Genomic DNA, 12,366 nt, shown 5'->3' with positions numbered 1-12,366 from the left:
CTAATCGAAAATTGGAAACTAAGTCATGTAAACTTTTGATATATTCTTAAAAAAAAACAGGTTAATTTTCAATTACAACAGTTTAAAACTACATGCTAAAGGAAAACAAATATTAAAAAATACTTTTTTTTTTTCTAGCTGTAAATTTTCTAACTTTAAAATAAATCTAAAAATTAATTTTTACTTCTTGCCTAAAAAAATATTAATACAACAAAAAAAAATCTTGTTAAATCCTTCATACTAATTAAAGATATAAAGTTTAAACATATATCACTCATTTAAATAAGGTTTATTAATTTATTTCGTTTAGCTCTTCATCAGAATAAACTTTTTAAAAACTGAAATTAATATAGTGCAAATTTAGTTATAAACAGTAATTTCGAAATAAATAGCTAAAAGTTGTTACGTCATAAAGCATAGAAGTATCTTTAAAATGTTGAAAAAGTTGAGTTATACTTAGCTTACTTGAGGTTGTTCACAAAACAAAACTGTTAAAACAAAAATATTTAAGTTAGTACAAATTTTATCTGAAACAAAATTAAATAAAAAGTACATTACAAAAATACAACACCAACCGCCCGCTTAATGGAATTTTGAAAGATGCCACACCTACCCATGATTTGATTAATGTAGTATACATATTTAAATGTCATTGCGTAAATGACTACGTAGGTCGAACATCTCAATGTTTCTACGTCAGGCGAGAGCAGCATGTAACGAAAAAGCTAAAAAGGTTTATTTTTAATGACGACGTGAAGCCTAAAGGTGAACAGTCATTTATTCATCAGCACCTCATCAACAACCGTGTTTGTGCCGAGAACTACCGATAGTAGGTTCGAAATTTAATCCTGAGCTAAAAACACCTACCATCTCTCAGTTCTAGAATCTTTTTTTATTAGAAATCGCGAGCCAAAAATTTTCAAACAAAGAGATATTTACAATTTAAAACTTTATAAGTAGTGTGTTTTTAGTAGTATTATTGTTGTCGTTTTTGTCGTATTAAAAACCGAAAAAAAATCATTCGTTTAAGCAATTTAAAAGAGAGAGAACAATTACAGCTTTTGTTTAAAGTTTAGCTTGATTTGTAATTACTAAGAGTTTAAAATATTACTTATTGTTAAACAGATATTTTTAAACTCCAAGACTTTCTATATATTATCATATAAAAATATTATTAGGTAAGCAACTTGCGTTTAGAAAGTTGTACAAGTTATTTTTTTTTGATAATTTTTCCTACATATGTCAGCAACTATAAAACAAGTTTTTTATCTGAATACTTTTATTTTATAGTAGACTTTTAGGTGTATATTTTTAACTTAATTACATAATTTTAAAAATAGTTTGCAACAGCTTGGATTAATCTGATCTTTGCAATATAATTATAGCAGTCAAGTGCTTGAATTTTCGTTTGTTGATATTAAACATTATCGATTAAGTTTGTAAAATTTTGTGCTTACAATGCAACTTATTTATATATTTCATTATAAATACTTTGAATAGCGATACAACAACTTTTTTAACTTCTAGTCATAAGATGCAAATAACTACATTTATAGTACACTAAAACTCAAAAATAATGTAACATTTATATTAATAAATCAAAGAAAAAAAATACTTAAAACTATATGTTTTTTAAAACTTATCAGGTAGCTTTCTCAAAGTTTAGCATCTTTTTTTTAGTTGTTGTGTCTAGCAGCCTCAGTACGAACTGTAAATTTTCATATTTGTTAACAAAATAAACAACTTTTACACAAAAATATATGAAAAATTTATGTGATTTTTAGTATAGATACTACGCCTAGTATAGCGTCCCGCAGAGACTCTTCACAAAAGTTTTATACTTTTTCTTAATTTTAAGGGGTGATTTTAATAATGATGACTGTTTTTTCATCACTGAAATCAAAAAGGTTTTTTTTTAGAAAAATGTAAAAATACATTTAAATTCTTAAACAACAATTTAAATTTATTGAAAGAGGTAACAACATTGATATCTTTATAAAAAATAGGTATTCTCGGTTTTTGAAACTCGTATGGTCAATTTTATTAACAGCTTTACAAGGAAATACCATAATCAGTCTAAAGTTATTAAAAATCATCTAAAAAACTTACAAACATAGTTTTAATAATCTTTCAGTATGAAACCTTTGTGTTCTAAATATTAATTTGTAAAAAACTGATTAATGACAGAAAGTTGTTGATTAAAACTATAATTTGTTTCTTTACAAAACAGTAAAAAAAGATTTTTTTTGCTGAATTTAGGCTAAAAATATGTTGTAAGTAAAAGGTAATGCAAGATAAACTCAGAACTTTTAGTTCGGTACATACATCTTAAACAGTATATAAAATCTATAAGTTTGTAAAAAATTAACACACGTTAGTATAATGTACAGCTGAAGAGCAAAAATTACTTAGCAGTTATACATCGTCTAATATAGTCTTTTAATCAACTTGTTGAACTTTTAGCACCCATCACCTAATACTGGTGCTAATATACTTTTATATTCTGCACAGACCTATTTAAAATTAAAACTTTTGTTACAACTTCTGACTTGATAAGATTTATAGGTAGCACTAGACTATGACAAACAAAAAGGTAATATAAATTTAGACTTATAAATAACGGCATATTTTATAACTAGCTCAGGCCGCTGTATATTTGTAAATTAAGATTCAAAATAGAAATTATTTTCATTAATAGTTTCCTTGAAACTAGCAATATTGGTTTTCGAACAAAACTGAAATCTTCGTAATATAAATTAATTCTTTCAAGAATTTATTTTACAAACTAAGTTTCGGTCAAAGACCTCGTCAGTGCTTAAACAAATCTAAAAAGATATGTAACAGTCATGGAAAAAGCATTTAAACAATTAAACTAAAAACAAATTTTACTTAAAAAACTAAACAATTTTTATTTTAAGATTGAATTTAAGGTAAAGTTTAAATTTTAGTTAAGTTTCAAAATCAGTATAACAACATTAATAATAATAAAAGCTGTATGTAGCTTTCTTTTTTCTTCTAGTTAATTTTTAAAATAAACATTGCTTAAGCAACTTCGTAATATTTAACTTTAATGGTTTACTAATTTATTTTTTTTAGTTTAAAAATTAATTCGCGGGTCGGAGATTTTCCATCAAGTAGTTTGTTAACTTTAGAATGATACACAACATAAATTTTTGCTGAGATGTAATTATCTATGACTATAGTAATTAACAGCTTTAATCGTCTTTACTGTATAAATGTTAGCAAACAATGGTTTATTTAAACATAAACAACTTTCCGAAAAAAAGTAGAGTACAACATTGACACAAAGTATTTTATTAAAAAGTTTAAATCGGTAATAGAATATAATACACATTTCACAAATCAATAATATTTATACATGCGTATGTTGACTGCAAAACATTCCTTCATTTTTTCAATTACGGTTTTTATTGTTCAAATATACATTTTGAAGATTTGATCGAATATACTGAAACCTAAAATATTTGATAATAAACTTGTTTTTATTTTTTAATTTTAACATACTTTTACGTTTTTAAACATGTAAAACATTTTAACTTTTTGTGTTGCATGGCAAAATAGGATTATAAACACTTAAAAAAATCAAAGCATTTGCAAATATTTATGAAACTATTTTGTTAGAAACTACTGCTTAAAAGAAGTAATAACAATTTCAAATGTGTTTATAATAACAACATGAAATTATTTTCAGTTGAGTAAAACTATAAAACAGTTTGATAATTAAATAAACAATGTAAGCAATATTTTGTTATCGAATATAGCACTTTAAAAATAACAGAAATTACAAAACTGAAACAATAATTACAAAAAAAAGTAAAGTTCTATAAAGATGTTAAGCTTAGCAGTATCTAAAAAAAATGGTTTAAATTTTCTTACTTTTTTCATAGCTTTTTCTTTACTCAGTTGTAGTAACTACTCTTGAAGTTATATATAAGATATTTTAAAGTAACTATTTTATATCAATATTTTTTAGCAAAACACTAAATTACAAACTAGATGAAAACTAATACAGTCATAAAATATTTATAATGTTAGTTTTAAATGACAACAATGAAATATTCATTAAAATAACCTGCAATACTTTAGTTCCTCCAATTGGATGATAAATAACTTTTTTGCAAATGTATTTGATTTATTATATGAGAGGTGGGCAATATGCTGCAAACTGTAAATGTCCGTATGAAAATATGGTAGTATTTTACAGGCAGTGGAATGGCAACAGAAAAACGTAACACAGCAGAATAAAGAGGGCTATTTGGTCAAGACTCACTCATTACAAAATTATGGTTTCGTACACATTGTCAAACATTACAAACCATTCAACGTTGATTTTCATCTAAAACTTTTATCATCAAAAACTTACTTAAAAAACATTTAATGAATTTAGGAAAAAAAATAATTAAAAACTTCCTAATAAATAAGTTGCACAACACTTAAAGCTATGATGTTGAGGGAGTCAAATAGATGTGCTTTTCAAGAAATAAAAAAGTTTTTGTAAAGTTATCTAGCTAAATAAAAGTGCTTGAAAGAATATTTTACCTTATTTAAACAAATGGGTTGAAAGCATCAAAGAAAGATGAGGCTAATGTTAAGTTATTTAATAAAGAATAGTTGATCAAAACGATGGCAGAAATAAAAGACAAAAACGTTTTTGTACACAGGTTAATAATTGGTTGCAAGTTAATTATGTGGGTTACAGGGTGTGCCTGTATCTGACAATGATAAAGTTCAGAAAACTGTCACAAGTGTTCCCTAAAAAGTTGCTGTAATAGAAACACTACTTTGGTAACATAAGGGTAAGAGGGATGGGAATATGACTTTATAGTAATAATGTTTAAATCTAATGATTTGAAGATAAAAAATAAATGCTAGTAAAGTTTGTATAAATGATAATCTGAAAGATAGTTTTACAGTGCTTATTCACTTATCCGGACACTTTCAGTCAGAGGAAAATTCAAAAATGTTTTAATATTATTCAATAACATTATTGTATGATATCCAAATACTTAAGCTTAATGATGTAAGAAAATTTTAAGTTATTTTATAATTTCTACAATTATGTTTGTTATTATGATGTAACGATACTACTAAAGATTACATTATAAATTTGTTCTAAACTAGTTTAATTATCAAAAACCTTTGTATGTAAACAAGTCAGTCAATTTAGAAATCTTAAAAACAATGCTACTAAAACATCACTTGTAGTTTTTTTTATTTAAACTTTCAGAGCTTTTTGATAGTGAGTTAAATTCTAAGTTGATTTTTGTTTTTATTTTATAGAAGTTCTGTTCGATTTTAACTCAAACAATATTACAAAAACGTATTTCGTTGCAGAGGCTTAGCAAGCCTTAAAAAAAAATTAATAAACCAAAAATTTAGCTTTTATTATTTATCATTTTAATATCTATTTCAAAATTACTATGTATTTGTATTTATTATAACACTTAAATTTTTTAATAAAAGCAGTTGTAATATTCTATGAAAATTAAACATTATTTGACATTAAAATAAATTCTTTCAAACTATATAAATGAGACTCAATTTTTAGAACAAGATATATTTCATGCTTCTTTCATCAGTTGTATACTAAGCAATAAAAATAAAGTTTGAAATTTAACTTATATAGTGGAAATGCAATCAACGTAATTAATAATAATAAAGCAAAGAGTAATTAACAATACATAAGTACTTATAATTACAATGCAACTAAAAAAATAATAAAACAGAGCAACAACTTATAAAACAATTTAAGAAAACAATGAAACAGTATAATCAAAATCTTTATGTTTACATAACTTTTATTGCTTAGTATACAACTGATGAAAGAAGCATGAAATATATCTTGTTCTAAAAATTGAGTCTCATTTATATAGTTTGAAAGAATTTATTCTATGAAAAATTAATTTTTTGTAGTTATCCGGCTTTTTGGTTAACCGGACATGTTTACAGAAAAATTTTGCCCAATGTGTCTGGATAAATTAATAATGTTTTCTCAGCTATGTAAGGAAATTTCAAAAAGAAAACGACTGATTCTAAAATCAGTTAGCTAAAAAAGCATCATGGCTTGACCCACAGAATTTGTCGTCACAACGTTTAGCCAAGTTTTTAATAAGATATCTAAAATATATTTGAAAACCAGTGCACGATTATAGGAAATACCACTATATGTCATTAATTGCACATAATGGGCAGGCGGAGGTAAAACGTGGTTTTAGCATAAATAAAGAGGTCATGAAAGACAACTTGTCCGAATTAGATTTAGTTTGAAGGAGGTTGATAAAAGATTAATTAAGATCAAATTCATTAGAAAATAATGAAGTTGATATCACCAGTAAAATGGTCAGCTTTGTCATACTCTCAATCAAGAAAGGTAAATATTAGCAAAAAGCTTTAAAGAAGAGTAGATGATTTCTACTTTCAGAAAACTGATATTGGTTCTAGGTTTCCAGCTTTCAGCAAGATTTTAAGTTGGTTTCTATTTTATTTTATGGCCAGGTAGAAGTTGACAAAGGATTTAGCGAAAATAAATCATCAATGAGAGCAAACATGCTGGAAAACACTTTAGTTGCTAAACGACAAACAAAAAGCCAACAATATACATATTTGTTTTAGATTTTTAAACTATAACTAATAATAAGCTTTATTATTTTTATTGAGTTAAAAGGTTTTTGTAAGATATTTCAAAAAATCCTAAGACAGTTAATCAAAATTTATCAATTTAAGTTTTATTAAGTCCCCTGTCTTTAATTTTACTTTTATTTTGGTTTTAAACTACAAATAACAATAAGCTTTGTTATTTGCAATGGTTTCAAAGTTTTTAAAATATACATTGTAAATTTATATACCTTAAAGTTAAAGTCAGATATAGAAAAAGTATTGAAACAAAATATTATATTTAACTTTTTTTTATTTACGTCATAATGTGTTTTATCATAGATTACATAAAAATAGATAAGTAATATTAGAGGAAGGTTTTTAAACGTATCTATATACCATTTGAAATTTACTGTTTACAGATTATTCATTTTATATTATATTTTATTGCACACACTATAAAAACTTTAAAGTTTTTAAACGATGTAAACAAAGCGAACTCTACAGCCTGGAATCAATATTGATTGAGGATAAACAATCTATATTAAATACGCAAATAGCATGAAATGGAAAAGCAAAACTATGAACAATTTGTTAATTAACACATCTTTACTTTAGTTTTACTTGCTAAATTCTCTTAAGTTTATATTTATTTGAATTTATTCATACGTTATAATATAAACTATTTATTTAACTGTTTACTAACCAAATTTTTTTCAAATTCACTTAACATTTACTACTTGAAAATGAAACTAGTATAGTTTTGAAAAGCTTTGTGAAATAAAAAAATAAAATGAGTAATCTGTTAATAATAAGTTGTAAATGGTATATAAATAAAAATTGATGTTTTTTCAGTTATCATTCTATTTGCTTGCTGACAACGATTTTGAAAATATTTTAAGCAATAATAATTAAAATAAAATAGAAGCTTTGATGATTTTTTTGAAGTATTATAAACTTTATATGTGGTAATCAACACTTAGACAAAAAAAATCACTAACAAGTTTGGACCTACCAGAAGGACAATTTGATAAAGTTCTATATATAATTTTATTATTGTGAGTTATTGTAGAATTATTCTGTTTGTATTCTTGTTTTAGGTAGCTTTTTTTTCAACGTTTATAATGCATTCGTTTTTCAGATTTAATCTAAAGCCTTTAATAACGTTTAATATAACTTTTTTTCAACTCTAGAACAATAATATTCAATCTAAATAATAATATTTATGAGCTGGATACAACATTCAGAATTAAGGAAGTGGATTGAGGATAGTGTCAAAAAAATCTAAGTATAATCAGGTATAAAAACACAAAGTTTTTTTTATCAATCGATCTATACAAGCTTTGTAACATCACATTCCTCAAAAATAAATATGAAAAGCAAAGAGTTCAAAGGTAAAGCAAACTCCCATATGTTATATTATGGTAGGAAAAGTACTTGGAACATTTTAAAGTCTCTTCATCCTAAAATACTGCTCAAACTTATTAGATTTCTAATGAATTAAATAAAAATGTCCAGGAAGTTTCAAAAAGGAAAACAATGACTAGCTCACCAATATGTTTCCTGATAATGTAATATTTAAAACATAACATACTTAGGGTTGGCTCCTTTTTATGAATGACAATTTAAAACACTTGTATAATGTTCTTCTTTTTTCAATATTGTTTAATAAGCGATTTAATAAGTGTTTAAAAAAACGCAGCTTGAATTAATTATCAGATTTATGAATAAGAGAAAAGTTCACTACCAATATTTTTCATCTGTATTTTTAGGTCACTTTACTGCAAATAAAATATAAGATGCTCTCATGAACGTAGTCCTAAAAAATTACAGAAAGGGTCAAAGACTATTTAGGAGGAAATACAGCAGTATCAGACCATATTATTAATTATAAAAATTAATACTAACTGGAGCTATTTTAATATTTTTAAAGAACATAAAAATAAATTTGAGACCTTGATTATTGCAGCAATTTTAATTGAATGTTATAGTCCAACTTTAAACAAACAATTAACTAAACCAGGTATTACCAACACATTAGAAATTTTTAATTAAATAATGAAAACTAACAGATTTAGTACATTTTATGTTATGGTTATGTTATCATGCAAACGACTACTTTGGCCATACAAAACGTAATTAAAATAACAATGCAAAAAAAACACCCTACCATGTTAACATTTATCAAGACCAAACAAATTTTAATCACAATGAGATTGTTAAAAGCAACAATCGGAAATTTAATTAACTTTGTTAAATTTATAGAAAGATTCAGGACAATGCATATGAGTGTATTATCTTACATGTGCAAAATATCCAGTGTAAATCAAGTTGATTGACCATCATATATAGCCACTTTCAAATGACTAAAAAAATGAAGAAAAAGTTTTAATAATACAGGAAAAAATTAATCCAGTGTTTACAAGGTTCGTATCAAAATTTAAAGGCTAAAGTAAGTTTGAATTGATTTAATAAGTTTTAAAACTTAGAACCTCGAAAAAAATGAAGTTGAATATGGCTATGTAGACATAACTTTAAAATTTAATTTTTGTAAACTACATATTATTTAAAACTCATATTTCAAATATAATATTATTTTCATTTATGTGTGTATTTTTATTTTCCAATTCATCGCCCTGTATACTTTTGTTTTCAGCTTTTTTTAGCGTCTGATGAACTGCTCTGCAGGGAAACGGCGTAACGCAATAAAAGTTTAACAATAAATTTATATGTAGACATAACACAAATTTCAAAAAGGAGAATCAAGTTGGTAACTTTGAGTTTACATCTTTTCAAATTGAATGAAAGCTTTATTTATAAAAAATATTAAACAAAGAATTTATGTAGGCTTATGTTTTCAAAAAAAGCAGCACTTTTAAATCCTTTGTGTAGTTGGAATGGGAAAATAAAATTGTGTTGAACATATCACAATGGCATAAAACAATACACGGATTTACTATTAACATCAAGATAATTTGCTTAGTTTGTTTCAATAAGCCAGCACTTAAAAAAAATGTTTATATCCAAAAACTCACTATTTTAAACAAGTAATTTAATCTAACAACAGTCTTATTAGCTCTATTTAAACAAAGGTCAAACTATTGTTTAGCATGATTTTAGCTTAAATAAAGAGTTACTAACTACTAATATTTAAGAATTGACTTAAGACAGGGTTGTCACGCAAAATCTTGTATATTTAGCATGACTTTTACCTTCCTCTTACGTACACAATTTGAGTACACACTTTCACTTAAATACGCACTTTTATTAAGTACGCATTTTTGTATACACTTCTTATCTAATATACATTTTTGAACAAAAATAAAAAGTTTTTGTCAGGTTTTTTTATTCAAATTAGTAACTCTTAGCTACAAACTTTCTGTTGAGTAGCTTCTATGTTTAGAATGTGTACTTAAGCAGAAGATAACTTTTACAAGCCTTTATTTGAATGTAAAAATAAATAAAACAATCTTTTTTTCACTAAACTAATTATACAGTTTTCTCAATGCTAGATATACTATATTCTTTGCGAATAATCTCTAAAAGTCATAAATGTGAATTAATTACCGGCAAGAAAATAGTTATTAAAATACTTAAACTAATGTTTGTAATGAGATAATTTACTTTAGAGAGTCACACAAATCTGTGTTTTATACATTCCAGAACTTTTTAAAGTAAATGGTAATACCCACGAGAAAAGACTTCTAAACTTATGTGCTCTTGTTATAGAAGATGATGAGTGCTATCTGTGTTCTTAACCAACAAACTTTGATGCATTATTGATAACAAGGGCTTCTTCCCCCAATATAGAAAAAAAAAAAAGATGTTGTGGTAGGGCATTCTTATGCCACAATAATTAGTGAAGGGTCATCAGACACATAGTATATTGCTACTTGTTAAGATAAAAATAATGATGGGACTTACAAGATGGAACACCTCATGAGAGTTCAAGATGGAAGAAATTCGAAGTGGAAACACCCTTTATATGTGATTTGATGAACTTGCATTTAAAATATAATCTTGATTGCAAAATTGATTGGGAATGGATCTTTCTGATCTACTTTTTAACTGATAAATCATATCCAAATAGAAATATTAGTAGAACGGATGTCTTTTAAAGACACTTAAATGTTAGTTTTCTGTGTCTTTATGGGTATTATGTTCATCTAATTATTTCAAACGAATAGTCCATTAGATTTTCTCAATCATGTGACATTTATTTGATAGTATTATCTATAAAAGTATCAGTCATTTTGCAGTAAATGTAATGTAAAGTGTTAAATCCTAAATGATACAAATTCTAAAAGAACAAAACTTGGTAATCTTAGAAAAACCACATGCATTACAGCAAAATTATTTTCAAACATGAACTGTGGATATATTTATCTGCTATGGAAAACACATAAATAATCACCAGAACAGTTGAAAGAATGTGATATTAATGATTTTCAAATCAGAATAGTCCAAGCAACTGGAAACACCTACCTTATCAGAATAACTGCTATGTTAAAGTTAATTTTAGATTCTGCTAGTAGAAAATCAAATCTTTTAAGACAAAAAGTTTTATGAAGGAGACGAAAGAAAAGCAACTTTTCTTAACGGTAGATCGTGCCACCCATAAAATGTTTTCAAAAAAATTATAACAGAAGTCAAACGCCTTAAAATATGAAATAAAAACAAAAAGATTTTAAAGAAAATTTATTGAAGCTTGAAAAGAAATGCATAAAACGTTTAATCCTAAAATAGTAAAAGTTAGTGAGTATAACTCCAATGAGAGTTCAAACAAACTGAAAATCAAAAATCTGAAAATATTTACTGATCATCACAATTTAAAACAGAAGATTCACAAAAGAAGAATAAAAACTGTTCCCATTTGCAAAAATATCTTACACTAAACCAAGAAGTATGGGTCAACACATTTAGTTGTACAGCTAAAAACGGAATTATGTACTTCTTAATAACAGCAATAAATGCAAAAATTGTGCATTATGTGGGAAGTACAGCAATTATAAAAACATTGTAGGTGAAAACAATTACATAAAAACAGAATAATAGACATAAAATCAAAATTAAACTATAAATTTATGGCATATATTCTTCTCAATGTTCAAAATGCTAAGAGATCTATGTAGACCAGACTAAAAATAGTTTTAATGAAAGATGAAACGCACATAGAAGTAACTGGAAAAAATCAAAGAAATTTTAGCTTGATTAGTAAAAGAAAATATTCTGCCTCATTTTAACACTACTTTAAGAATAGGGGGAAAAAGAAAACTTTTTTAACAACCTTCTAAAAAGGTTCCAAATTGTGTTTAAAGCTCACAAAAAAATTTTGGTTGAGTTGTGGTGATGCTTTAAATAGTACTTATAATAAATTGTTAATATAAAAAATACTCTAATGATGGATCTGGAATGAGTGGTGTTGGCAATTATGTGGTTCCATCTGTCACAATTAATGAAAAGCAACAGACTTTATTAGCTATGAGAATTTTTACGAGTCTCGTGAAAGCTTAGTTGAGTTGGATAAATCAACAACAAAAATATTATCAGCTGTCACAGGCTACAAATAATCTGCAAAAGAAATAGTTTTAAAGGTTATTTTTGTAATAACTGATAGCACTGCCCATAATCTTAAAGTGTTTGACTATGTCTGTGAAGACTAGTAAGCTGAGTGTTTCTCTATCTCATGCATGTGTAAATGATGTTCCAACAAAAAGCTCAAAAAGTACATTCATGATGGTCTGGGACATG

This window comes from Thalia democratica, chromosome 5 (assembly GCF_965202585.1).
Source record: "Thalia democratica chromosome 5, ktThaDemo2.hap1.1, whole genome shotgun sequence".
NCBI lineage: Eukaryota > Metazoa > Chordata > Thaliacea > Salpida > Salpidae > Thalia > Thalia democratica.
This window is presented reverse-complemented; position numbering follows the sequence as displayed.